The sequence below is a fragment of the Rhinoderma darwinii genome, unplaced genomic scaffold, assembly GCF_050947455.1.
Source record: "Rhinoderma darwinii isolate aRhiDar2 unplaced genomic scaffold, aRhiDar2.hap1 Scaffold_788, whole genome shotgun sequence".
In the NCBI taxonomy this organism is placed as follows: domain Eukaryota; kingdom Metazoa; phylum Chordata; class Amphibia; order Anura; family Rhinodermatidae; genus Rhinoderma; species Rhinoderma darwinii.
Genome location: NW_027464352.1, coordinates 28841 through 48600, shown reverse-complemented (window position 1 = coordinate 48600; position 19760 = coordinate 28841). Strand labels below are relative to the sequence as shown.

The window sequence follows — 19760 nt, the reverse complement described above, 5'->3', positions numbered from 1 at the left end:
TTTTATTATGTCGTTTAGATTTTGTTTCACAATCGATTAAAAAGGACTATGGATTAAAGCATTTAATGTCAATGGCCATTCTAAGCTGAATGTCCCTGCTCTCGTCAGATCGCAGAAGTTACACAGCTTAAGGCCTCGCTAGTACCAGTGTGGGAGACTGTCTGGGAATCCGTGGTGCGGTTGACTTTTTATTATGTCGTTTAGATTTTGTTTCACAATCGATTAAAAAGGACTATGGATTAAAGCATTTAATGTCAATGGCCATTCTAAGCTGAATGTGCCTGCTCTCGTCAGATCGCAGAAGTTACACAGCTTAACGCCTCGCTAGTACCAGTGTGGGTGACTGTCTGGGAATCCGTGGTGCGGTTGACTTTTTATTATGTCGTTTAGATTTTGTTTCACAATAGATTAAATAGGACTATGGATTAAAGCATTTAACGTCAATGGCCATTCTAAGCTGAATGTGCCTGCTCTCGTCAGATCGCAGAAGTTACACAGCTTAACGCCTCGCTAGTACCAGTGTGGGTGACTGTCTGGGAATCCGTGGAGCGGTTGAATTTTTATTATGTCGTTTAGATTTTGTTTCACAATCGATTAAAAAGGACTATGGATTAAAGCATTTAATGTCTATGGCTATTCTAAGCTGAATGTGCCTGCTCTCGTCAGAACGCAGAGGTTACATAGCTTAAGGCCTCGCTAGTACCAGTGTGGGAGACTGTCTGGGAATCCGTGGTGCGGTTGACTTTTTATTATGTTGTTTAGATTTTGTTTCACAATAGATTAAATAGGACTATGGATTAAGGCTTTTAATGTCAATGGCCATTCTAAGCTGAATGTGCCTGCTCTCGTCAGATCGCAGAAGTTACACAGCTTAAGGCCTCGCTAGTACCAGTGTGGGAGACTGTCTGGGAATCCGTGGTGCGGTTGAATTTTTATTATGTCGTTTAGATTTTGTTTCACAATCGATTAAAAAGGACTATGGATTAAAGCATTTAATGTCAATGGCCATTCTAAGCTGAATGTCCCTGCTCTCGTCAGATCGCAGAAGTTACACAGCTTAAGGCCTCGCTAGTACCAGTGTGGGAGACTGTCTGGGAATCCGTGGTGCGGTTGAATTTTTATTATGTCGTTTAGATTTTGTTTCACAATCGATTAAAAAGGACTATGGATTAAAGCATTTAATGTCAATGGCCATTCTAAGCTGAATGTGCCTGCTCTCGTTAGATCGCAGAAGTTACACAGCTTAACGCCTCGCTAGTACCATTGTGGGTGACTGTCTGGGAATCCGTGGTGCGGTTGACTTTTTATTATGTCGTTTAGATTTTGTTTCACAATAGATTAAATAGGACTATGGATTAAAGCATTTAACGTCAATGGCCATTCTAAGCTGAATGTGCCTGCTCTCGTCAGATCGCAGAAGTTACACAGCTTAAGGCCTCGCTAGTACCATTTGGGAGACTGTCTGGGAATCCGTGGGGCGGTTGAATTTTTATTATGTCGTTTAGATTTTGTTTCACAATCGATTAAAAAGGACTATGGATTAAAGCATTTAATGTCAATGGCCATTCTAAGCTGAATGTCCCTGCTCTCGTCAGATCGCAGAAGTTACACAGCTTAAGGCCTCGCTAGTACCAGTGTGGGAGACTGTCTGGGAATCCGTGGTGCGGTTGACTTTTTATTATGTCGTTTAGATTTTGTTTCACAATCGATTAAAAAGGACTATGGATTAAAGCATTTAATGTCAATGGCCATTCTAAGCTGAATGTGCCTGCTCTCGTCAGATCGCAGAAGTTACACAGCTTAAGGCCTCGCTAGTACCAGTGTGGGAGACTGTCAGGGAATCCGTGGTGCGTTTGTCTTTTTATTATGTCGTTTAGATTTTGTTTCACAATCGATTAAAAAGGACTATGGATTAAAACATTTAATGTCAATGGCCATTCTAAGCTGAATGTGCCTGCTCTCGTTAGATCGCAAAAGTTACACAGCTTAACGCCTCGCTAGTACCAGTGTGGGTGACTGTCTGGGAATCCGTGGTGCGGTTGACTTTTTATTATGTCGTTTAGATTTTGTTTCACAATAGATTAAATAGGACTATGGATTAAAGCATTTAATGTCAATGGCCATTCTAAGCTGAATGTGCCTGCTCTCGTCAGATCGCAGAAGTTACACAGCTTAAGGCCTCGCTAGTACCAGTGTGGGAGACTGTCTGGGAATCCGTGGTGCGGTTGACTTTTTATTATGTCGTTTAGATTTTGTTTCACAATCGATTAAAAAGGACTATGGATTAAAGCATTTAATGTCAATGGCCATTCTAAGCTGAATGTGCCTGCTCTCGTCAGATCGCAGAAGTTACACAGCTTAAGTCCTCGCTAGTACCAGTGTGGGAGACTGTCAGGGAATCCGTGGTGCGGTTGACTTTTTATTATGTCGTTTAGATTTTGTTTCACAATCGATTAAAAAGGACTATGGATTAAAGCATTTAATGTCAATGGCCATTCTAAGCTGAATGTGCCTGCTCTCGTTAGATCGCAAAAGTTACACAGCTTAACGCCTCGCTAGTACCAGTGTGGGTCACTGTCTGGGAATCCGTGGTGCGGTTGACTTTTTATTATGTCGTTTAGATTTTGTTTCACAATAGATTAAATAGGACTATGGATTAAAGCATTTAACGTCAATGGCCATTCTAAGCTGAATGTGCCTGCTCTCGTCAGATCGCAGAAGTTACACAGCTTAACGCCTCGCTAGTACCAGTGTGGGTGACTGTCTGGGAATCCGTGGAGCGGTTGAATTTTTATTATGTCGTTTAGATTTTGTTTCACAATCGATTAAAAAGGACTATGGATTAAAGCATTAAATGTCAATGGCCATTCTAAGCTGAATGTGCCTGCTCTTGTCAGATCGCAGAAGTTACACAGCTTAAGGCCTCGCTAGTACCAGTGTGGGAGACTGTCTGGGAATCCGTGGTGCGGTTAACTTTTTATTATGTCGTTTAGATTTTGTTTCACAATCGATTAAAAAGGACTATGGATTAAAGCATTTAATGTCAATGGCTATTCTAAGCTGAATGTGCCTGCTCTCGTCAGAACGCAGAGGTTACATAGCTTAAGGCCTCGCTAGTACCAGTGTGGGAGACTGTCCGGGAATCCGTGGTGCGGTTGACTTTTTATTATGTTGTTTAGATTTTGTTTCACAATAGATTAAATAGGACTATGGATTAAGGCTTTTAATGTCAATGGCCATTCTAAGCTGAATGTGCCTGCTCTCGTCAGATCGCAGAAGTTACACAGCTTAAGGCCTCGCTAGTACCAGTGTGGGAGACTGTCTGGGAATCCGTGGTGCAGTTGAATTTTTATTATGTCGTTTAGATTTTGTTTCACAATCGATTAAAAAGGACTATGGATTAAAGCATTTAATGTCAATGGCCATTCTAAGCTGAATGTCCCTGCTCTCGTCAGATCGCAGAAGTTACACAGCTTAAGGCCTCGCTAGTACCAGTGTGGGAGACTGTCTGGGAATCCGTGGTGCGGTTGAATTTTTATTATGTCGTTTAGATTTTGTTTCACAATCGATTAAAAAGGACTATGGATTAAAGCATTTAATGTCAATGGCAGTTCTAAGCTGAATGTCCCTGCTCTCGTCAGATCGCAGAAGTTACACAGCTTAAGGCCTCGCTAGTACCAGTGTGGGAGACTGTCTGGGAATCCGTGGTGCGGTTGACTTTTTATTATGTCGTTTAGATTTTGTTTCACAATCGATTAAAAAGGACTATGGATTAAAGCATTTAATGTCAATGGCCATTCTAAGCTGAATGTCCCTGCTCTCGTCAGATCGCAGAAGTTACACAGCTTAAGGCCTCGCTAGTACCAGTGTGGGAGACTGTCTGGGAATCCGTGGTGCGGTTGACTTTTTATTATGTCGTTTAGATTTTGTTTCACAATCGATTAAAAAGGACTATGGATTAAAGCATTTAATGTCAATGGCCATTCTAAGCTGAATGTGCATGCTCTCGTTAGATCGCAGAAGTTAAACAGCTTAACGCCTCGCTAGTACCAGTGTGGGAGACTGTCTGGGAATCTGTGGTGCGGTTGACTTTTTATTATTTCGTTTAGATTTTGTTTCACAATAGATTAAATAGGACTATGGATTAAAACATTTAACGTCAATGGCCATTCTAAGCTGAATGTGCCTGCTCTCGTCAGATCGCAGAAGTTACACAGCTTAAGGCCTCGCTAGTACCAGTGTGGGAGACTGTCTGGGAATCCGTGGTGCGGTTGACTTTTTATTATGTCGTTTAGATTTTGTTTCACAATAGATTAAATAGGACTATGGATTAAATCATTTAACGTCAATGGCCATTCTAAGCTGAATGTGCCTGCTCTCGTCAGATCGCCGAAGTTACCCAGTTTAAGGCCTCGCTAGTACCAGTGTGGGAGACTGTCTCGGAATCCGTTGTGCGGTTGAATTTTTATTATGTCGTTTAGATTTTGTTTCACAATCGATTAAAAAGGACTATGGATTAAAGCATTTAATGTCAATGGCCATTCTAAGCTGAATGTCCCTGCTCTCGTCAGATCGCAGAAGTTACACAGCTTAAGGCCTCGCTAGTACCAGTGTGGGAGACTGTCTGGGAATCCGTGGTGCTGTTGACTTTTTATTATGTCGTTTAGATTTTGTTTCACAATCGATTAAAAAGGACTATGGATTAAAGCATTTAATGTCAATGGCCATTCTAAGCTGAATGTGCCTGCTCTCGTCAGATCGCAGAAGTTACACAGCTTAAGGCCTCGCTAGTACCAGTCTGGGAGACTGTCTGGGAATCCGTGGTGCGTTTGACTTTTTATTATGTCGTTTAGATTTTGTTTCACAATCGATTAAAAAGGACTATGGATTAAAGCATTTAATGTCAATGGCCATTCTAAGCTGAATGTGCCTGCTCTCGTTAGATCGCAGAAGTTACACAGCTTAACGCCTCGCTAGTACCAGTGTGGGTGACTGTCTGGGAATCCGTGGTGCGGTTGACTTTTTATTATGTCGTTTAGATTTTGTTTCACAATAGATTAAATAGGACTATGGATTAAAGCATTTAATGTCAATGGCCATTCTAAGCTGAATGTGCCTGCTCTTGTCAGATCGCAGAAGTTACACAGCTTAAGGCCTCGCTAGTACCAGTGTGGGAGACTGTCTGGGAATCCGTGGTGCGGTTGACTTTTTATTATGTCGTTTAGATTATGTTTCACAATAGATTAAATAGGACTATGGATTAAAGCATTTAACGTCAATAGCCATTCTAAGCTGAATGTGCCTGCTCTCGTCAGAACGCAGAAGTTACACAGCTTAAGGCCTCGCTAGTACCAGTGTGGGAGACTGTCTGGGAATCCGTGGTGTGGTTGAATTTTTATTATGTCGTTTAGATTTTGTTTCACAATCGATTAAAAAGGACTATGGATTAAAGCCTTTAATGTCAATGGCCATTCTAAGCTGAATGTCCCTCCTCTCGTCAGATCGCAGAAGTTACACAGCTTAAGGCCTCACTAGTACCAGTGTGGGAGACTGTCTGGGAATGCGTGGTGCGGTTGACTTTTTATTATGTCGTTTAGATTTTGTTTCACAATAGATTAAATAGGACTATGGATTAAATCATTTAACGTCAATGGCCATTCTAAGCTGAATGTGCCTGCTCTCGTTAGATCGCAGAAGTTACACAGCTTAACGCCTCGCTAGTACCAGTGTGGGTGACTGTCTGGGAATCTGTGGTGCGGTTGACTTTTTATTATGTCGTTTAGATTTTGTTTCACAATCGATTAAAAAGGACTATGGATTAAAGCATTTAATGTCAATGGCCATTCTAAGCTGAATGTGCCTGCTCTCGTCAGATCGCAGAAGTTACACAGCTTAAGGCCTCGCTAGTACCAGTGTGGGAGACTGTCTGGGAATCCGTGGTGCGGTTGACTTTTTATTATGTCGTTTAGATTTTGTTTCACAATCGATTAAAAAGGACTATGGATTAAAGCATTTAATGTCAATGGCCATTCTAAGCTGAATGTGCCTGCTCTCGTTAGATCGCAGAAGTTACACAGCTTAACGCCTCGCTAGTACCAGTGTGGGTGACTGTCTGGGAATCCGTGGTGCGGTTGACTTTTTATTATGTCGTTTAGATTTTGTTTCACAATAGATTAAATAGGACTATGGATTAAAGCATTTAACGTCAATGGCCATTCTAAGCTGAATGTGCCTGCTCTCGTCAGATCGCAGAAGTTACACAGCTTAAGGCCTCGCTAGTACCAGTGTGGGAGACTGTCAGGGAATCCGTGGTGCGGTTGACTTTTTATTATGTCGTTTAGATTTTGTTTCACAATCGATTAAAAAGGACTATGGATTAAAGCATTTAATGTCAATGGCTATTTTAAGCTGAATGTGCCTGCTCTCGTCAGAACGCAGAAGTTGCATAGCTTAACGCCTCGCTAGTACCAGTGTGGGTGACTGTCTGGGAATCCGTGGTGCGGTTGCCTTTTTATTATGTCGTTTAGATTTTGTTTCACAATAGATTAAATAGGACTATGGATTAAAGCATTTAACGTCAATGGCCATTCTAAGCTGAATGTGCCTGCCCTCGTCAGATCGCAGAAGTTACACAGCTTAAGGCCTCGCTAGTACCAGTGTGGGAGACTGTCAGGGAATCCGTGGTGCGGTTGACTTTTTATTATGTCGTTTAGATTTTGTTTCACAATCGATTAAAAAGGACTATGGATTAAAGCATTTAATGTCAATGGCTATTCTAAGCTGAATGTGCCTGCTCTCGTCAGAACGCAGAAGTTGCATAGCTTAAGGCCTCGCTAGTACCAGTGTGGGAGACTGTCTGGGAATCCGTGGTGCGGTTGACTTTTTATTATGTTGTTTAGATTTTGTTTCACAACAGATTAAATAGGACTATGGATTAAGGCTTTTAATGTCAATGGCCATTCTAAGCTGAATGTGCCTGCTCTCGTCAGATCGCAGAAGTTACACAGCTTAAGGCCTCGCTAGTACCAGTGTGGGAGACTGTCTGGGAATCCGTGGTGCGGTTGAATTTTTATTATGTCGTTTAGATTTTGTTTCACAATCGATTAAAAAGGACTATGGATTAAAGCATTTAATGTCAATGGCCATTCTAAGCTGAATGTCCCTGCTCTCGTCAGATCGCAGAAGTTACACAGCTTAAGGCCTCGCTAGTACCAGTGTGGGAGACTGTCTGGGAATCCGTGGTGCGGTTGACTTTTTATTATGTCGTTTAGATTTTGTTTCACAATCGATTAAAAAGGACTATGGATTAAAGCATTTAATGTCAATGGCCATTCTAAGCTGAATGTCTCTGCTCTCGTCAAATCGCAGAAGTTACACAGTTTAAGGCCTCGCTAGTACCAGTGTGGGAGACTGTCTGGGAATCCGTGGTGCGGTTGACTTTTTATTATGTCGTTTAGATTTTGTTTCACAATCGATTAAAAAGGACTATGGATTAAAGCATTTAATGTCAATGGCCATTCTAAGCTGAATGTGCATGCTCTCGTTAGATCGCAGAAGTTAAACAGCTTAACGCCTCGCTAGTACCAGTGTGGGAGACTGTCTGGGAATCCGTGGTGCGGTTGACTTTTTATTATTTCGTTTAGATTTTGTTTCACAATAGATTAAATAGGACTATGGATTAAAACATTTAACGTCAATGGCCATTCTAAGCTGAATGTGCCTGCTCTCGGCAGATCGCAGAAGTTACACAGCTTAAGGCCTCGCTAGTACCAATGTGGGAGACTGTCTGGGAATCCGTGGTGCGGTTGACTTTTTATTATTTCGTTTAGATTTTGTTTCACAATAGATTAAATAGGACTATGGATTAAAACATTTAACGTCAATGGCCATTCTAAGCTGAATGTGCCTGCTCTCGTCAGATCGCAGAAGTTACACAGCTTAAGGCCTCGCTAGTACCAGTGTGGGAGACTGTCTGGGAATCCGTGGTGCGGTTGACTTTTTATTATGTCGTTTAGATTTTGTTTCACAATAGATTAAATAGGACTATGGATTAAATCATTTAACGTCAATGGCCATTCTAAGCTGAATGTGCCTGCTCTCGTCAGATCGCAGAAGTTACCCAGCTTAAGGCCTCGCTAGTACCAGTGTGGGAGACTGTCTCGGAATCCGTGGTGCTGTTGACTTTTTATTGTCGTTTAGATTTTGTTTCACAATCGATTAAAAAGGACTATGGATTAAAGCATTTAATGTCAATGGCCATTCTAAGCTGAATGTCCCTGCTCTCGTCAGATCGCAGAAGTTACACAGCTTAAGGCCTCGCTAGTACCAGTGTGGGAGACTGTCTGGGAATCCGTGGTGCTGTTGACTTTTTATTATGTAGTTTAGATTTTGTTTCACAATCGATTAAAAAGGACTATGGATTAAAGCATTTAATGTCAATGGCCATTCTAAGCCGAATGTGCCTGCTCTCGTCAGATCGCAGAAGTTACACAGCTTAAGGCCTCGCTAGTACCAGTGTGGGAGACTGTCTGGGAATCCGTGGTGCGGTTGACTTTTTATTATGTCGTTTAGATTTTGTTTCACAATCGATTAAAAAGGACTATGGATTATAGCATTTAATGTCAATGGCCATTCTAAGCTGAATGTGCCTGCTCTCGTTAGATCGCAGAAGTTACACAGCTTAACGCCTCGCTAGTACCAGTGTGGGTGACTGTCTGGGAATCCGTGGTGCGGTTGACTTTTTATTATGTCGTTTAGATTTTGTTTCACAATAGATTAAATAGGACTATGGATTAAAGCATTTAATGTCAATGGCCATTCTAAGCTGAACGTGCCTGCTCTCGTCAGATCGCAGAAGTTACACAGCTTAAGGCCTCGCTAGTACCAGTGTGGGAGACTGTCTGGGAATCCGTGGTGCGGTTGACTTTTTATTATGTCGTTTAGATTATGTTTCACAATAGATTAAATAGGACTATGGATTAAAGCATTTAACGTCAATAGCCATTCTAAGCTGAATGTGCCTGCTCTCGTCAGAACGCAGAAGTTACACAGCTTAAGGCCTCGCTAGTACCAGTGTGGGAGACTGTCTGGGAATCCGTGGTGTGGTTGAATTTTTATTATGTCGTTTAGATTTTGTTTCACAATCGATTAAAAAGGACTATGGATTAAAGCCTTTAATGTCAATGGCCATTCTAAGCTGAATGTCCCTCCTCTCGTCAGATCGCAGAAGTTACACAGCTTAAGGCCTCACTAGTACCAGTGTGGGAGACTGTCTGGGAATGCGTGGTGCGGTTGACTTTTTATTATGTCGTTTAGATTTTGTTTCACAATAGATTAAATAGGACTATGGATTAAATCATTTAACGTCAATGGCCATTCTAAGCTGAATGTGCCTGCTCTCGTCAGATCGCAGAAGTTACCCAGCTTAAGGCCTCGCTAGTACCAGTGTGGGAGACTGTCTCGGAATCCGTTGTGCGGTTGAATTTTTATTATGTCGTTTAGATTTTGTTTCACAATCGATTAAAAAGGACTATGGACTAAAGCATTTAATGTCAATGGCCATTCTAAGCTGAATGTGCCTGCTCTCGTTAGATCGCAGAAGTTACACAGCTTAACGCCTCGCTAGTACCAGTGTGGGTGACTGTCTGGGAATCTGTGGTGCGGTTGACTTTTTATTATGTCGTTTAGATTTTGTTTCACAATCGATTAAAAAGGACTATGGATTAAAGCATTTAATGTCAATGGCCATTCTAAGCTGAATGTGCCTGCTCTCGTCAGATCGCAGAAGTTACACAGCTTAAGGCCTCGCTAGTACCAGTGTGGGAGACCGTCTGGGAATCCGTGGTGCGGTTGACTTTTTATTATGTCGTTTAGATTTTGTTTCACAATCGATTAAAAAGGACTATGGATTAAATCATTTAATGTCAATGGCCATTCTAAGCTGAATGTGCCTGCTCTCGTTAGATCGCAGAAGTTACACAGCTTAACGCCTCGCTAGTACCAGTGTGGGTGACTGTCTGGGAATCCGTGGTGCGGTTGACTTTTTATTATGTTGTTTAGATTTTGTTTCACAATAGATTAAATAGGACTATAGATTAAGGCTTTTAATGTCAATGGCCATTCTAAGCTGAATGTGCCTGCTCTCGTCAGATCGCAGAAGTTACACAGCTTAAGGCCTCGCTAGTACCAGTGTGGGAGACTGTCTGGGAATCCGTGGTGCGGTTGAATTTTTATTATGTCATTTAGATTTTGTTTCACAATCGATTAAAAAGGACTATGGATTAAAGCATTTAATGTCAATGGCCATTCTAAGCTGAATGTCCCTGCTCTCGTCAGATCGCAGAAGTTACACAGCTTAAGGCCTCGCTAGTACCAGTGTGGGAGACTGTCTGGGAATCCGTGGTGCGGTTGACTTTTTATTATGTCGTTTAGATTTTGTTTCACAATCGATTAAAAAGGACTATGGATTAAAGCATTTAATGTCAATGGCCATTCTAAGCTGAATGTCTCTGCTCTCGTCAGATCGCAGAAGTTACACAGTTTAAGGCCTCGCTAGTACCAGTGTGGGAGACTGTCTGGGAATCCGTGGTGCGGTTGACTTTTTATTATGTCGTTTAGATTTTGTTTCACAATCGATTAAAAAGGACTATGGATTAAAGCATTTAATGTCAATGGCCATTCTAAGCTGAATGTGCATGCTCTCGTTAGATCGCAGAAGTTAAATAGCTTAACGCCTCGCTAGTACCAGTGTGGGAGACTGTCTGGGAATCCGTGGTGCGGTTGACTTTTTATTATTTCGTTTAGATTTTGTTTCACAATAGATTAAATAGGACTATGGATTAAAACATTTAACGTCAATGGCCATTCTAAGCTGAATGTGCCTGCTCTCGTCAGATCGCAGAAGTTACACAGCTTAAGGCCTCGCTAGTACCAGTGTGGGAGACTGTCTGGGAATCCGTGGTGCGGTTGACTTTTTCATTATGTCGTTTAGATTTTGTTTCACAATCGATTAAAAAGGACTATGGATTAAAGCATTTAAAGTCAATGGCCATTCTAAGCTGAATGTCCCTGCTCTCGTCAGAGCGCAGAAGTTACACAGCTTAAGTCCTCGCTGGTACCAGTGTGGGAGACTGTCTGGGAATGCGTGGTGCGGTTGACTTTTTATTATGTTGTTTAGATTTTGTTTCACAATAGATTAAATAGGACTATGGATTAAGGCTTTTAATGTCAATGGCCATTCTAAGCTGAATGTGCCTGCTCTCGTTAGATCGCAGAAGTTACCCAGCTTAACGCCTCGCTAGTACCAGTGTGGGTGACTGTCTGGGAATCCGTGGTGCGGTTGACTTTTTATTATGTCGTTTAGATTTTGTTTGACAATAGATTAAATAGGACTATGGATTAAAGCATTTAACGTCAATGGCATTCTAAGCTGAATGTGCCTGCTCTTGTCAGATCGCAGAAGTTACACAGCTTAAGGCCTCGCTAGAACCAGTGTGGGAGACTGTCTGGGAATCCGTGGAGCGGTTGAATTTTTATTATGTCGTTTAGATTTTGTTTCACAATTGATTAAAAAGGACTATGGATTAAAGCATTTAATGTCAATGGCCATTCTAAGCTGAATGTCCCTGCTCTCGTCAGATCGCAGAAGTTACACAGCTTAAGGCCTCGCTAGTACCAGTGTGGGAGACTGTCTGGGAATCCGTGGTGCGGTTGACTTTTATTATGTCGTTTAGATTTTGTTTCACAATCGATTAAAAAGGACTATGGATTAAAGCATTTAATTTCGATGGCCATTCTAAGCTGAATGTGCCTGCTCTCGTCAGATCGCAGAAGTTACACAGCTTAAGGCCTCGCTAGTACCAGTGTGGGAGACTGTCTGGGAATCCGTGGTGCAGTTGACTTTTTATTATGTCGTTTAGATTTTGTTTCACAATAGATTAAATAGGACTATGGATTAAAGCATTTAACGTCAATGGCCATTCTAAGCTGAATGTGCCTGCTCTCGTCAGATCGCAGAAGTTACACAGCTTAAGGCCTCGCTAGTACCAGTGTGGGAGACTGTTTGGGAATCCGTGGTGCGGTTGCCTTTTTATTATGTCGTTTAGATTTTGTTTCACAATCGATTAAAAAGGACTATGGATTAAAGCATTTAATGTCAATGGCCATTCTAAGCTGAATGTCCCTGCTCTCGTCAGATCGCAGAAGTTACACAGCTTAAGGCCTCGCTAGTACCAGTGTGGGAGACTGTCTGGGAATCCGTGGTGCGGTTGCCTTTTTATTATGTCGTTTAGATTTTGTTTCACAATCGATTAAAAAGTACTATGGATTAAAGCATTTAATGTCAATGGCCATTCTAAGCTGAATGTGCCTGCTCTCGTCAGATCGCAGAAGTTACACAGCTTAAGGCCTCGCTAGTACCAGTGTGGGAGACTGTCTGGGAATCCGTGTTGCGGTTGACTTTTTATTATGTCGTTTAGATTTTGTTTCACAATAGATTAAATAGGACTATGGATTAAAGCATTTAACGTCAATGGCCATTCTAAGCTGAATGTGCATGCTTTGGTCAGAACGCAGAAGTTACACAGCTTAAGGCCTCGCTAGTACCAGTGTGGGAGACTGTTTGGGAATCCGTGGTGCGGTTGACTTTTTATTATGTCGTTTAGATTTTGTTTCACAATAGATTAAATAGGACTATGGATTAAAGCATTTAATGTCAATGGCCATTCTAAGCTGAATGTGCCTGCTCTCGTCAGATCGCAGAAGTTACACAGCTTAAGGCATCGCTAGTACCAGTGTGGGAGACTGTTTGGGAATCCGTGGTGCGGTTGACTTTTTATTATGTCGTTTAGATTTTGTTTCACAATAGATTAAATAGGACTATGGATTAAAGCATTTAACGTCAATGGCAATTCTAAGCTGAATGTGCCTGCTCTCGTCAGATCGCAGAAGTTACACAGCTTAAGGCCTCGCTAGTACCAGTGTGGGAGACTGTCTGGGAATCCGTGGTGCGGTTGAATTTTTATTATGTCGTTTAGATTTTGTTTCACAATCGATTAAAAAGGACTATGGATTAAGGCTTTTAATGTCAATGGCCATTCTAAGCTGAATGTGCCTGCTCTCGTCAGATCGCAGAAGTTACACAGCTTAAGGCCTCGCTAGTACCAGTGTGGGAGACTGTCCTGGGAATCCGTGGTGCGGTTGAATTTTTATTATGTCGTTTAGATTTTGTTTCACAATCGATTAAAAAGGACTATGGATTAAAGCATTTAATGTCAATGGCCATTCTAAGCTGAATGTCCCTGCTCTCGTCAGATCGCAGAAGTTACACAGCTTAAGGCCTCGCTAGTACCAGTGTGGGAGACTGTCTGGGAATCCGTGGTGCGGTTGACTTTTTATTATGTCGTTTAGATTTTGTTTCACAATCGATTAAAAAGGACTATGGATTAAAGCATTTAATGTCAATGGCCATTCTAAGCTGAATGTCTCTGCTCTCGTCAGATCGCAGAAGTTACACAGTTTAAGGCCTCGCTAGTACCAGTGTGGGAGACTGTCTGGGAATCCGTGGTGCGGTTGACTTTTTATTATGTCGTTTAGATTTTGTTTCACAATCGATTAAAAAGGACTATGGATTAAAGCATTTAATGTCAATGGCCATTCTAAGCTGAATGTGCATGCTCTCGTTAGATCGCAGAAGTTAAACAGCTTAACGCCTCGCTAGTACCAGTGTGGGAGACTGTCTGGGAATCCGTGGTGCGGTTGACTTTTTATTATTTCGTTTAGATTTTGTTTCACAATAGATTAAATAGGACTATGGATTAAAACATTTAACGTCAATGGCCATTCTAAGCTGAATGTGCCTGCTCTTGGCAGATCGCAGAAGTTACACAGCTTAAGGCCTCGCTAGTACCAATGTGGGAGACTGTCTGGGAATCCGTGGTGCGGTTGACTTTTTATTATTTCGTTTAGATTTTGTTTCACAATAGATTAAATAGGACTATGGATTAAAACATTTAACGTCAATGGCCATTCTAAGCTGAATGTGCCTGCTCTCGTCAGATCGCAGAAGTTACACAGCTTAAGGCCTCGCTAGTACCAGTGTGGGAGACTGTCTGGGAATCCGTGGTGCGGTTGACTTTTTATTATGTCGTTTAGATTTTGTTTCACAATAGATTAAATAGGACTATGGATTAAATCATTTAACGTCAATGGCCATTCTAAGCTGAATGTGCCTGCTCTCGTCAGATCGCAGAAGTTACCCAGCTTAAGGCCTCGCTAGTACCAGTGTGGGAGACTGTCTCGGAATCCGTGGTGCTGTTTACTTTTTATTATGTCGTTTAGATTTTGTTTCACAATCGATTAAAAAGGACTATGGATTAAAGCATTTAATGTCAATGGCCATTCTAAGCTGAATGTCCCTGCTCTCGTCAGATCGCAGAAGTTACACAGCTTAAGGCCTCGCTAGTACCAGTGTGGGAGACTGTCTGGGAATCCGTGGTGCTGTTGACTTTTTATTATGTAGTTTAGATTTTGTTTCACAATCGATTAAAAAGGACTATGGATTAAAGCATTTAATGTCAATGGCCATTCTAAGCCGAATGTGCCTGCTCTCGTCAGATCGCAGAAGTTACACAGCTTAAGGCCTCGCTAGTACCAGTGTGGGAGACTGTCTGGGAATCCGTGGTGCGGTTGACTTTTTATTATGTCGTTTAGATTTTGTTTCACAATCGATTAAAAAGGACTATGGATTAAAGCATTTAATGTCAATGGCCATTCTAAGCTGAATGTGCCTGCTCTCGTTAGATCGCAGAAGTTACACAGCTTAACGCCTCGCTAGTACCAGTGTGGGTGACTGTCTGGGAATCCGTGGTGCGGTTGACTTTTTATTATGTCGTTTAGATTTTGTTTCACAATAGATTAAATAGGACTATGGATTAAAGCATTTAATGTCAATGGCCATTCTAAGCTGAATGTGCCTGCTCTCGTCAGATCGCAGAAGTTACACAGCTTAAGGCCTCGCTAGTACCAGTGTGGGAGACTGTCTGGGAATCCGTGGTGCGGTTGACTTTTTATTATGTCGTTTAGATTATGTTTCACAATAGATTAAATAGGACTATGGATTAAAGCATTTAACGTCAATAGCCATTCTAAGCTGAATGTGCCTGCTCTCGTTAGATTGCAGAAGTTACACAGCTTAAGGCCTCACTAGTACCAGTGTGGGAGACTGTCTGGGAATGCGTGGTGCGGTTGACTTTTTATTATGTCGTTTAGATTTTGTTTCACAATAGATTAAATAGGACTATGGATTAAATCATTTAACGTCAATGGCCATTCTAAGCTGAATGTGCCTGCTCTCGTCAGATCGCAGAAGTTACCCAGCTTAAGGCCTCGCTAGTACCAGTGTGGGAGACTGTCTCGGAATCCGTTGTGCGGTTGAATTTTTATTATGTCGTTTAGATTTTGTTTCACAATCGATTAAAAAGGACTATGGACTAAAGCATTTAATGTCAATGGCCATTCTAAGCTGAATGTGCCTGCTCTCGTTAGATTGCAGAAGTTACACAGCTTAACGCCTCGCTAGTACCAGTGTGGGTGACTGTCTGGGAATCTGTGGTGCGGTTGACTTTTTATTATGTCGTTTAGATTTTGTTTCACAATCGATTAAAAAGGACTATGGATTAAAGCATTTAATGTCAATGGCCATTCTAAGCTGAATGTGCCTGCTCTCGTCAGATCGCAGAAGTTACACAGCTTAAGGCCTCGCTAGTACCAGTGTGGGAGACCGTCTGGGAATCCGTGGTGCGGTTGACTTTTTATTATGTCGTTTAGATTTTGTTTCACAATCGATTAAAAAGGACTATGGATTAAATCATTTAATGTCAATGGCCATTCTAAGCTGAATGTGCCTGCTCTCGTTAGATCGCAGAAGTTACACAGCTTAACGCCTCGCTAGTACCAGTGTGGGTGACTGTCTGGGAATCCGTGGTGCGGTTGACTTTTTATTATGTTGTTTAGATTTTGTTTCACAATAGATTAAATAGGACTATAGATTAAGGCTTTTAATGTCAATGGCCATTCTAAGCTGAATGTGCCTGCTCTCGTCAGATCGCAGAAGTTACACAGCTTAAGGCCTCGCTAGTACCAGTGTGGGAGACTGTCTGGGAATCCGTGGTGCGGTTGAATTTTTATTATGTCATTTAGATTTTGTTTCACAATCGATTAAAAAGGACTATGGATTAAAGCATTTAATGTCAATGGCCATTCTAAGCTGAATGTCCCTGCTCTCGTCAGATCGCAGAAGTTACACAGCTTAAGGCCTCGCTAGTACCAGTGTGGGAGACTGTCTGGGAATCCGTGGTGCGGTTGACTTTTTATTATGTCGTTTAGATTTTGTTTCACAATCGATTAAAAAGGACTATGGATTAAAGCATTTAATGTCAATGGCCATTCTAAGCTGAATGTCTCTGCTCTCGTCAGATCGCAGAAGTTACACAGTTTAAGGCCTCGCTAGTACCAGTGTGGGAGACTGTCTGGGAATCCGTGGTGCGGTTGACTTTTTATTATGTCGTTTAGATTTTGTTTCACAATCGATTAAAAAGGACTATGGATTAAAGCATTTAATGTCAATGGCCATTCTAAGCTGAATGTGCATGCTCTCGTTAGATCGCAGAAGTTAAATAGCTTAACGCCTCGCTAGTACCAGTGTGGGAGACTGTCTGGGAATCCGTGGTGCGGTTGACTTTTTATTATTTCGTTTAGATTTTGTTTCACAATAGATTAAATAGGACTATGGATTAAAACATTTAACGTCAATGGCCATTCTAAGCTGAATGTGCCTGCTCTCGTCAGATCGCAGAAGTTACACAGCTTAAGGCCTCGCTAGTACCAGTGTGGGAGACTGTCTGGGAATCCGTGGTGCGGTTGACTTTTTCATTATGTCGTTTAGATTTTGTTTCACAATCGATTAAAAAGGACTATGGATTAAAGCATTTAAAGTCAATGGCCATTCTAAGCTGAATGTCCCTGCTCTCGTCAGAGCGCAGAAGTTACACAGCTTAAGTCCTCGCTGGTACCAGTGTGGGAGACTGTCTGGGAATGCGTGGTGCGGTTGACTTTTTATTATGTTGTTTAGATTTTGTTTCACAATAGATTAAATAGGACTATGGATTAAGGCTTTTAATGTCAATGGCCATTCTAAGCTGAATGTGCCTGCTCTCGTTAGATCGCAGAAGTTACCCAGCTTAACGCCTCGCTAGTACCAGTGTGGGTGACTGTCTGGGAATCCGTGGTGCGGTTGACTTTTTATTATGTCGTTTAGATTTTGTTTGACAATAGATTAAATAGGACTATGGATTAAAGCATTTAACGTCAATGGCCATTCTAAGCTGAATGTGCCTGCTCTTGTCAGATCGCAGAAGTTACACAGCTTAAGGCCTCGCTAGAACCAGTGTGGGAGACTGTCTGGGAATCCGTGGAGCGGTTGAATTTTTATTATGTCGTTTAGATTTTGTTTCACAATTGATTAAAAAGGACTATGGATTAAAGCATTTAATGTCAATGGCCATTCTAAGCTGAATGTCCCTGCTCTCGTCAGATCGCAGAAATTACACAGCTTAAGGCCTCGCTAGTACCAGTGTGGGAGACTGTCTGGGAATCCGTGGTGCGGTTGACTTTTATTATGTCGTTTAGATTTTGTTTCACAATCGATTAAAAAGGACTATGGATTAAAGCATTTAATTTCGATGGCCATTCTAAGCTGAATGTGCCTGCTCTCGTCAGATCGCAGAAGTTACACAGCTTAAGGCCTCGCTAGTACCAGTGTGGGAGACTGTCTGGGAATCCGTGGTGCAGTTGACTTTTTATTATGTCGTTTAGATTTTGTTTCACAATAGATTAAATAGGACTATGGATTAAAGCATTTAACGTCAATGGCCATTCTAAGCTGAATGTGCCTGCTCTCGTCAGATCGCAGAAGTTACACAGCTTAAGGCCTCGCTAGTACCAGTGTGGGAGACTGTCTGGGAATCCGTGGTGCGGTTGCCTTTTTATTATGTCGTTTAGATTTTGTTTCACAATCGATTAAAAAGGACTATGGATTAAAGCATTTAATGTCAATGGCCATTCTAAGCTGAATGTCCCTGCTCTCGTCAGATCGCAGAAGTTACACAGCTTAAGGCCTCGCTAGTACCAGTGTGGGAGACTGTCTGGGAATCCGTGGTGCGGTTGCCTTTTTATTATGTCGTTTAGATTTTGTTTCACAATCGATTAAAAAGTACTATGGATTAAAGCATTTAATGTCAATGGCCATTCTAAGCTGAATGTGCCTGCTCTCGTCAGATCGCAGAAGTTACACAGCTTAAGGCCTCGCTAGTACCAGTGTGGGAGACTGTCTGGGAATCCGTGTTGCGGTTGACTTTTTATTATGTCGTTTAGATTTTGTTTCACAATAGATTAAATAGGACTATGGATTAAAGCATTTAACGTCAATGGCCATTCTAAGCTGAATGTGCATGCTTTGGTCAGAACGCAGAAGTTACACAGCTTAAGGCCTCGCTAGTACCAGTGTGGGAGACTGTTTGGGAATCCGTGGTGCGGTTGACTTTTTATTATGTCGTTTAGATTTTGTTTCACAATAGATTAAATAGGACTATGGATTAAAGCATTTAATGTCAATGGCCATTCTAAGCTGAATGTGCCTGCTCTCGTCAGATCGCAGAAGTTACACAGCTTAAGGCATCGCTAGTACCAGTGTGGGAGACTGTTTGGGAATCCGTGGTGCGGTTGACTTTTTATTATGTCGTTTAGATTTTGTTTCACAATAGATTAAATAGGACTATGGATTAAAGCATTTAACGTCAATGGCAATTCTAAGCTGAATGTGCCTGCTCTCGTCAGATCGCAGAAGTTACACAGCTTAAGGCCTCGCTAGTACCAGTGTGGGAGACTGTCTGGGAATCCGTGGTGCGGTTGAATTTTCATTATGTCGTTTAGATTTTGTTTCACAATCGATTAAAAAGGACTATGGATTAAGGCTTTTAATGTCAATGGCCATTCTAAGCTGAATGTGCCTGCTCTCGTCAGATCGCAGAAGTTACACAGCTTAAGGCCTCGCTAGTACCAGTGTGGGAGACTGTCTGGGAATCCGTGGTGCGGTTGAATTTTTATTATGTCGTTTAGATTTTGTTTCACAATCGATTAAAAAGGACTATGGATTAAAGCATTTAATGTCAATGGCCATTCTAAGCTGAATGTCCCTGCTCTCGTCAGATCGCAGAAGTTACACAGCTTAAGGCCTCGCTAGTACCAGTGTGGGAGACTGTCTGGGAATCCGTGGTGCGGTTGACTTTTTATTATGTCGTTTAGATTTTGTTTCACAATCGATTAAAAAGGACTATGGATTAAAGCATTTAATGTCAATGGCCATTCTAAGCTGAATGTCTCTGCTCTCGTCAGATCGCAGAAGTTACACAGTTTAAGGCCTCGCTAGTACCAGTGTGGGAGACTGTCTGGGAATCCGTGGTGCGGTTGACTTTTTATTATGTCGTTTAGATTTTGTTTCACAATCGATTAAAAAGGACTATGGATTAAAGCATTTAATGTCAATGGCCATTCTAAGCTGAATGTGCATGCTCTCGTTAGATCGCAGAAGTTAAACAGCTTAACGCCTCGCTAGTACCAGTGTGGGAGACTGTCTGGGAATCCGTGGTGCGGTTGACTTTTTATTATTTCGTTTAGATTTTGTTTCACAATAGATTAAATAGGAC

General features: G+C 41.7%; 93 pseudogenes; all 93 read left to right on the top strand.

Moving 5' to 3' along the window:
- Nucleotides 1–67: 67 nt before the first annotated feature.
- Nucleotides 68–186, top strand: LOC142731069 (5S ribosomal RNA; annotated as a pseudogene).
- A 67-nt stretch (nt 187–253) lies between these two features.
- LOC142731225 (5S ribosomal RNA) lies at nt 254–372 on the top strand (annotated as a pseudogene).
- A 253-nt stretch (nt 373–625) lies between these two features.
- On the top strand, nt 626–744 carry LOC142731377 (5S ribosomal RNA; annotated as a pseudogene).
- Nucleotides 745–811: 67 nt separating this feature from the next.
- Nucleotides 812–930, top strand: LOC142731162 (5S ribosomal RNA; annotated as a pseudogene).
- Nucleotides 931–997: 67 nt separating this feature from the next.
- LOC142731210 (5S ribosomal RNA) lies at nt 998–1116 on the top strand (annotated as a pseudogene).
- A 67-nt stretch (nt 1117–1183) lies between these two features.
- LOC142731316 (5S ribosomal RNA) lies at nt 1184–1302 on the top strand (annotated as a pseudogene).
- Nucleotides 1303–1369: 67 nt separating this feature from the next.
- On the top strand, nt 1370–1487 carry LOC142731437 (5S ribosomal RNA; annotated as a pseudogene).
- A 67-nt stretch (nt 1488–1554) lies between these two features.
- On the top strand, nt 1555–1673 carry LOC142731068 (5S ribosomal RNA; annotated as a pseudogene).
- A 67-nt stretch (nt 1674–1740) lies between these two features.
- Nucleotides 1741–1859, top strand: LOC142731330 (5S ribosomal RNA; annotated as a pseudogene).
- A 67-nt stretch (nt 1860–1926) lies between these two features.
- Nucleotides 1927–2045, top strand: LOC142731390 (5S ribosomal RNA; annotated as a pseudogene).
- Nucleotides 2046–2112: 67 nt separating this feature from the next.
- LOC142731423 (5S ribosomal RNA) lies at nt 2113–2231 on the top strand (annotated as a pseudogene).
- Nucleotides 2232–2298: 67 nt separating this feature from the next.
- Nucleotides 2299–2417, top strand: LOC142731261 (5S ribosomal RNA; annotated as a pseudogene).
- Nucleotides 2418–2856: 439 nt separating this feature from the next.
- On the top strand, nt 2857–2975 carry LOC142731332 (5S ribosomal RNA; annotated as a pseudogene).
- A 67-nt stretch (nt 2976–3042) lies between these two features.
- Nucleotides 3043–3161, top strand: LOC142731357 (5S ribosomal RNA; annotated as a pseudogene).
- Nucleotides 3162–3228: 67 nt separating this feature from the next.
- Nucleotides 3229–3347, top strand: LOC142731171 (5S ribosomal RNA; annotated as a pseudogene).
- A 67-nt stretch (nt 3348–3414) lies between these two features.
- Nucleotides 3415–3533, top strand: LOC142731209 (5S ribosomal RNA; annotated as a pseudogene).
- Nucleotides 3534–3600: 67 nt separating this feature from the next.
- Nucleotides 3601–3719, top strand: LOC142731293 (5S ribosomal RNA; annotated as a pseudogene).
- A 67-nt stretch (nt 3720–3786) lies between these two features.
- LOC142731066 (5S ribosomal RNA) lies at nt 3787–3905 on the top strand (annotated as a pseudogene).
- A 67-nt stretch (nt 3906–3972) lies between these two features.
- On the top strand, nt 3973–4091 carry LOC142731355 (5S ribosomal RNA; annotated as a pseudogene).
- A 67-nt stretch (nt 4092–4158) lies between these two features.
- On the top strand, nt 4159–4277 carry LOC142731411 (5S ribosomal RNA; annotated as a pseudogene).
- Nucleotides 4278–4530: 253 nt separating this feature from the next.
- Nucleotides 4531–4649, top strand: LOC142731092 (5S ribosomal RNA; annotated as a pseudogene).
- Nucleotides 4650–4716: 67 nt separating this feature from the next.
- Nucleotides 4717–4835, top strand: LOC142731195 (5S ribosomal RNA; annotated as a pseudogene).
- A 67-nt stretch (nt 4836–4902) lies between these two features.
- Nucleotides 4903–5021, top strand: LOC142731287 (5S ribosomal RNA; annotated as a pseudogene).
- Nucleotides 5022–5088: 67 nt separating this feature from the next.
- LOC142731184 (5S ribosomal RNA) lies at nt 5089–5207 on the top strand (annotated as a pseudogene).
- Nucleotides 5208–5274: 67 nt separating this feature from the next.
- On the top strand, nt 5275–5393 carry LOC142731213 (5S ribosomal RNA; annotated as a pseudogene).
- A 67-nt stretch (nt 5394–5460) lies between these two features.
- LOC142731420 (5S ribosomal RNA) lies at nt 5461–5579 on the top strand (annotated as a pseudogene).
- A 67-nt stretch (nt 5580–5646) lies between these two features.
- LOC142731348 (5S ribosomal RNA) lies at nt 5647–5765 on the top strand (annotated as a pseudogene).
- Nucleotides 5766–5832: 67 nt separating this feature from the next.
- LOC142731202 (5S ribosomal RNA) lies at nt 5833–5951 on the top strand (annotated as a pseudogene).
- A 67-nt stretch (nt 5952–6018) lies between these two features.
- On the top strand, nt 6019–6137 carry LOC142731279 (5S ribosomal RNA; annotated as a pseudogene).
- A 67-nt stretch (nt 6138–6204) lies between these two features.
- LOC142731110 (5S ribosomal RNA) lies at nt 6205–6323 on the top strand (annotated as a pseudogene).
- A 253-nt stretch (nt 6324–6576) lies between these two features.
- LOC142731265 (5S ribosomal RNA) lies at nt 6577–6695 on the top strand (annotated as a pseudogene).
- A 67-nt stretch (nt 6696–6762) lies between these two features.
- Nucleotides 6763–6881, top strand: LOC142731345 (5S ribosomal RNA; annotated as a pseudogene).
- Nucleotides 6882–6948: 67 nt separating this feature from the next.
- On the top strand, nt 6949–7067 carry LOC142731153 (5S ribosomal RNA; annotated as a pseudogene).
- A 67-nt stretch (nt 7068–7134) lies between these two features.
- On the top strand, nt 7135–7253 carry LOC142731065 (5S ribosomal RNA; annotated as a pseudogene).
- A 253-nt stretch (nt 7254–7506) lies between these two features.
- LOC142731297 (5S ribosomal RNA) lies at nt 7507–7625 on the top strand (annotated as a pseudogene).
- A 67-nt stretch (nt 7626–7692) lies between these two features.
- Nucleotides 7693–7811, top strand: LOC142731237 (5S ribosomal RNA; annotated as a pseudogene).
- Nucleotides 7812–7878: 67 nt separating this feature from the next.
- Nucleotides 7879–7997, top strand: LOC142731190 (5S ribosomal RNA; annotated as a pseudogene).
- A 67-nt stretch (nt 7998–8064) lies between these two features.
- On the top strand, nt 8065–8183 carry LOC142731039 (5S ribosomal RNA; annotated as a pseudogene).
- Nucleotides 8184–8248: 65 nt separating this feature from the next.
- LOC142731080 (5S ribosomal RNA) lies at nt 8249–8367 on the top strand (annotated as a pseudogene).
- Nucleotides 8368–8434: 67 nt separating this feature from the next.
- On the top strand, nt 8435–8553 carry LOC142731136 (5S ribosomal RNA; annotated as a pseudogene).
- A 67-nt stretch (nt 8554–8620) lies between these two features.
- Nucleotides 8621–8739, top strand: LOC142731286 (5S ribosomal RNA; annotated as a pseudogene).
- Nucleotides 8740–8806: 67 nt separating this feature from the next.
- LOC142731029 (5S ribosomal RNA) lies at nt 8807–8925 on the top strand (annotated as a pseudogene).
- Nucleotides 8926–8992: 67 nt separating this feature from the next.
- On the top strand, nt 8993–9111 carry LOC142731212 (5S ribosomal RNA; annotated as a pseudogene).
- A 67-nt stretch (nt 9112–9178) lies between these two features.
- LOC142731419 (5S ribosomal RNA) lies at nt 9179–9297 on the top strand (annotated as a pseudogene).
- Nucleotides 9298–9550: 253 nt separating this feature from the next.
- LOC142731347 (5S ribosomal RNA) lies at nt 9551–9669 on the top strand (annotated as a pseudogene).
- A 67-nt stretch (nt 9670–9736) lies between these two features.
- On the top strand, nt 9737–9855 carry LOC142731043 (5S ribosomal RNA; annotated as a pseudogene).
- Nucleotides 9856–9922: 67 nt separating this feature from the next.
- LOC142731284 (5S ribosomal RNA) lies at nt 9923–10041 on the top strand (annotated as a pseudogene).
- A 67-nt stretch (nt 10042–10108) lies between these two features.
- Nucleotides 10109–10227, top strand: LOC142731151 (5S ribosomal RNA; annotated as a pseudogene).
- Nucleotides 10228–10294: 67 nt separating this feature from the next.
- On the top strand, nt 10295–10413 carry LOC142731064 (5S ribosomal RNA; annotated as a pseudogene).
- A 67-nt stretch (nt 10414–10480) lies between these two features.
- Nucleotides 10481–10599, top strand: LOC142731276 (5S ribosomal RNA; annotated as a pseudogene).
- Nucleotides 10600–10666: 67 nt separating this feature from the next.
- On the top strand, nt 10667–10785 carry LOC142731383 (5S ribosomal RNA; annotated as a pseudogene).
- Nucleotides 10786–10852: 67 nt separating this feature from the next.
- Nucleotides 10853–10971, top strand: LOC142731399 (5S ribosomal RNA; annotated as a pseudogene).
- Nucleotides 10972–11039: 68 nt separating this feature from the next.
- Nucleotides 11040–11158, top strand: LOC142731429 (5S ribosomal RNA; annotated as a pseudogene).
- Nucleotides 11159–11225: 67 nt separating this feature from the next.
- LOC142731353 (5S ribosomal RNA) lies at nt 11226–11344 on the top strand (annotated as a pseudogene).
- A 252-nt stretch (nt 11345–11596) lies between these two features.
- On the top strand, nt 11597–11715 carry LOC142731062 (5S ribosomal RNA; annotated as a pseudogene).
- A 66-nt stretch (nt 11716–11781) lies between these two features.
- Nucleotides 11782–11900, top strand: LOC142731188 (5S ribosomal RNA; annotated as a pseudogene).
- Nucleotides 11901–11967: 67 nt separating this feature from the next.
- On the top strand, nt 11968–12086 carry LOC142731138 (5S ribosomal RNA; annotated as a pseudogene).
- A 67-nt stretch (nt 12087–12153) lies between these two features.
- On the top strand, nt 12154–12272 carry LOC142731170 (5S ribosomal RNA; annotated as a pseudogene).
- A 67-nt stretch (nt 12273–12339) lies between these two features.
- Nucleotides 12340–12458, top strand: LOC142731248 (5S ribosomal RNA; annotated as a pseudogene).
- A 253-nt stretch (nt 12459–12711) lies between these two features.
- On the top strand, nt 12712–12830 carry LOC142731233 (5S ribosomal RNA; annotated as a pseudogene).
- Nucleotides 12831–12897: 67 nt separating this feature from the next.
- LOC142731242 (5S ribosomal RNA) lies at nt 12898–13016 on the top strand (annotated as a pseudogene).
- A 67-nt stretch (nt 13017–13083) lies between these two features.
- On the top strand, nt 13084–13203 carry LOC142731334 (5S ribosomal RNA; annotated as a pseudogene).
- Nucleotides 13204–13270: 67 nt separating this feature from the next.
- Nucleotides 13271–13389, top strand: LOC142731061 (5S ribosomal RNA; annotated as a pseudogene).
- Nucleotides 13390–13456: 67 nt separating this feature from the next.
- Nucleotides 13457–13575, top strand: LOC142731275 (5S ribosomal RNA; annotated as a pseudogene).
- Nucleotides 13576–13642: 67 nt separating this feature from the next.
- Nucleotides 13643–13761, top strand: LOC142731299 (5S ribosomal RNA; annotated as a pseudogene).
- A 67-nt stretch (nt 13762–13828) lies between these two features.
- On the top strand, nt 13829–13947 carry LOC142731396 (5S ribosomal RNA; annotated as a pseudogene).
- A 67-nt stretch (nt 13948–14014) lies between these two features.
- LOC142731386 (5S ribosomal RNA) lies at nt 14015–14133 on the top strand (annotated as a pseudogene).
- Nucleotides 14134–14200: 67 nt separating this feature from the next.
- On the top strand, nt 14201–14319 carry LOC142731187 (5S ribosomal RNA; annotated as a pseudogene).
- Nucleotides 14320–14386: 67 nt separating this feature from the next.
- On the top strand, nt 14387–14505 carry LOC142731067 (5S ribosomal RNA; annotated as a pseudogene).
- Nucleotides 14506–14572: 67 nt separating this feature from the next.
- Nucleotides 14573–14691, top strand: LOC142731135 (5S ribosomal RNA; annotated as a pseudogene).
- Nucleotides 14692–14758: 67 nt separating this feature from the next.
- On the top strand, nt 14759–14877 carry LOC142731283 (5S ribosomal RNA; annotated as a pseudogene).
- A 67-nt stretch (nt 14878–14944) lies between these two features.
- LOC142731374 (5S ribosomal RNA) lies at nt 14945–15063 on the top strand (annotated as a pseudogene).
- A 67-nt stretch (nt 15064–15130) lies between these two features.
- LOC142731304 (5S ribosomal RNA) lies at nt 15131–15249 on the top strand (annotated as a pseudogene).
- Nucleotides 15250–15688: 439 nt separating this feature from the next.
- Nucleotides 15689–15807, top strand: LOC142731031 (5S ribosomal RNA; annotated as a pseudogene).
- Nucleotides 15808–15874: 67 nt separating this feature from the next.
- On the top strand, nt 15875–15993 carry LOC142731282 (5S ribosomal RNA; annotated as a pseudogene).
- A 67-nt stretch (nt 15994–16060) lies between these two features.
- Nucleotides 16061–16179, top strand: LOC142731161 (5S ribosomal RNA; annotated as a pseudogene).
- A 67-nt stretch (nt 16180–16246) lies between these two features.
- LOC142731060 (5S ribosomal RNA) lies at nt 16247–16365 on the top strand (annotated as a pseudogene).
- Nucleotides 16366–16432: 67 nt separating this feature from the next.
- LOC142731273 (5S ribosomal RNA) lies at nt 16433–16551 on the top strand (annotated as a pseudogene).
- Nucleotides 16552–16618: 67 nt separating this feature from the next.
- Nucleotides 16619–16737, top strand: LOC142731382 (5S ribosomal RNA; annotated as a pseudogene).
- Nucleotides 16738–16804: 67 nt separating this feature from the next.
- On the top strand, nt 16805–16923 carry LOC142731361 (5S ribosomal RNA; annotated as a pseudogene).
- Nucleotides 16924–16991: 68 nt separating this feature from the next.
- On the top strand, nt 16992–17110 carry LOC142731427 (5S ribosomal RNA; annotated as a pseudogene).
- A 67-nt stretch (nt 17111–17177) lies between these two features.
- Nucleotides 17178–17296, top strand: LOC142731352 (5S ribosomal RNA; annotated as a pseudogene).
- Nucleotides 17297–17549: 253 nt separating this feature from the next.
- LOC142731038 (5S ribosomal RNA) lies at nt 17550–17668 on the top strand (annotated as a pseudogene).
- Nucleotides 17669–17734: 66 nt separating this feature from the next.
- On the top strand, nt 17735–17853 carry LOC142731191 (5S ribosomal RNA; annotated as a pseudogene).
- A 67-nt stretch (nt 17854–17920) lies between these two features.
- LOC142731122 (5S ribosomal RNA) lies at nt 17921–18039 on the top strand (annotated as a pseudogene).
- A 67-nt stretch (nt 18040–18106) lies between these two features.
- LOC142731169 (5S ribosomal RNA) lies at nt 18107–18225 on the top strand (annotated as a pseudogene).
- Nucleotides 18226–18292: 67 nt separating this feature from the next.
- LOC142731247 (5S ribosomal RNA) lies at nt 18293–18411 on the top strand (annotated as a pseudogene).
- Nucleotides 18412–18664: 253 nt separating this feature from the next.
- Nucleotides 18665–18783, top strand: LOC142731232 (5S ribosomal RNA; annotated as a pseudogene).
- A 67-nt stretch (nt 18784–18850) lies between these two features.
- On the top strand, nt 18851–18969 carry LOC142731244 (5S ribosomal RNA; annotated as a pseudogene).
- A 67-nt stretch (nt 18970–19036) lies between these two features.
- On the top strand, nt 19037–19155 carry LOC142731160 (5S ribosomal RNA; annotated as a pseudogene).
- Nucleotides 19156–19222: 67 nt separating this feature from the next.
- Nucleotides 19223–19341, top strand: LOC142731059 (5S ribosomal RNA; annotated as a pseudogene).
- Nucleotides 19342–19408: 67 nt separating this feature from the next.
- On the top strand, nt 19409–19527 carry LOC142731272 (5S ribosomal RNA; annotated as a pseudogene).
- A 67-nt stretch (nt 19528–19594) lies between these two features.
- Nucleotides 19595–19713, top strand: LOC142731298 (5S ribosomal RNA; annotated as a pseudogene).
- Nucleotides 19714–19760: the final 47 nt, after the last annotated feature.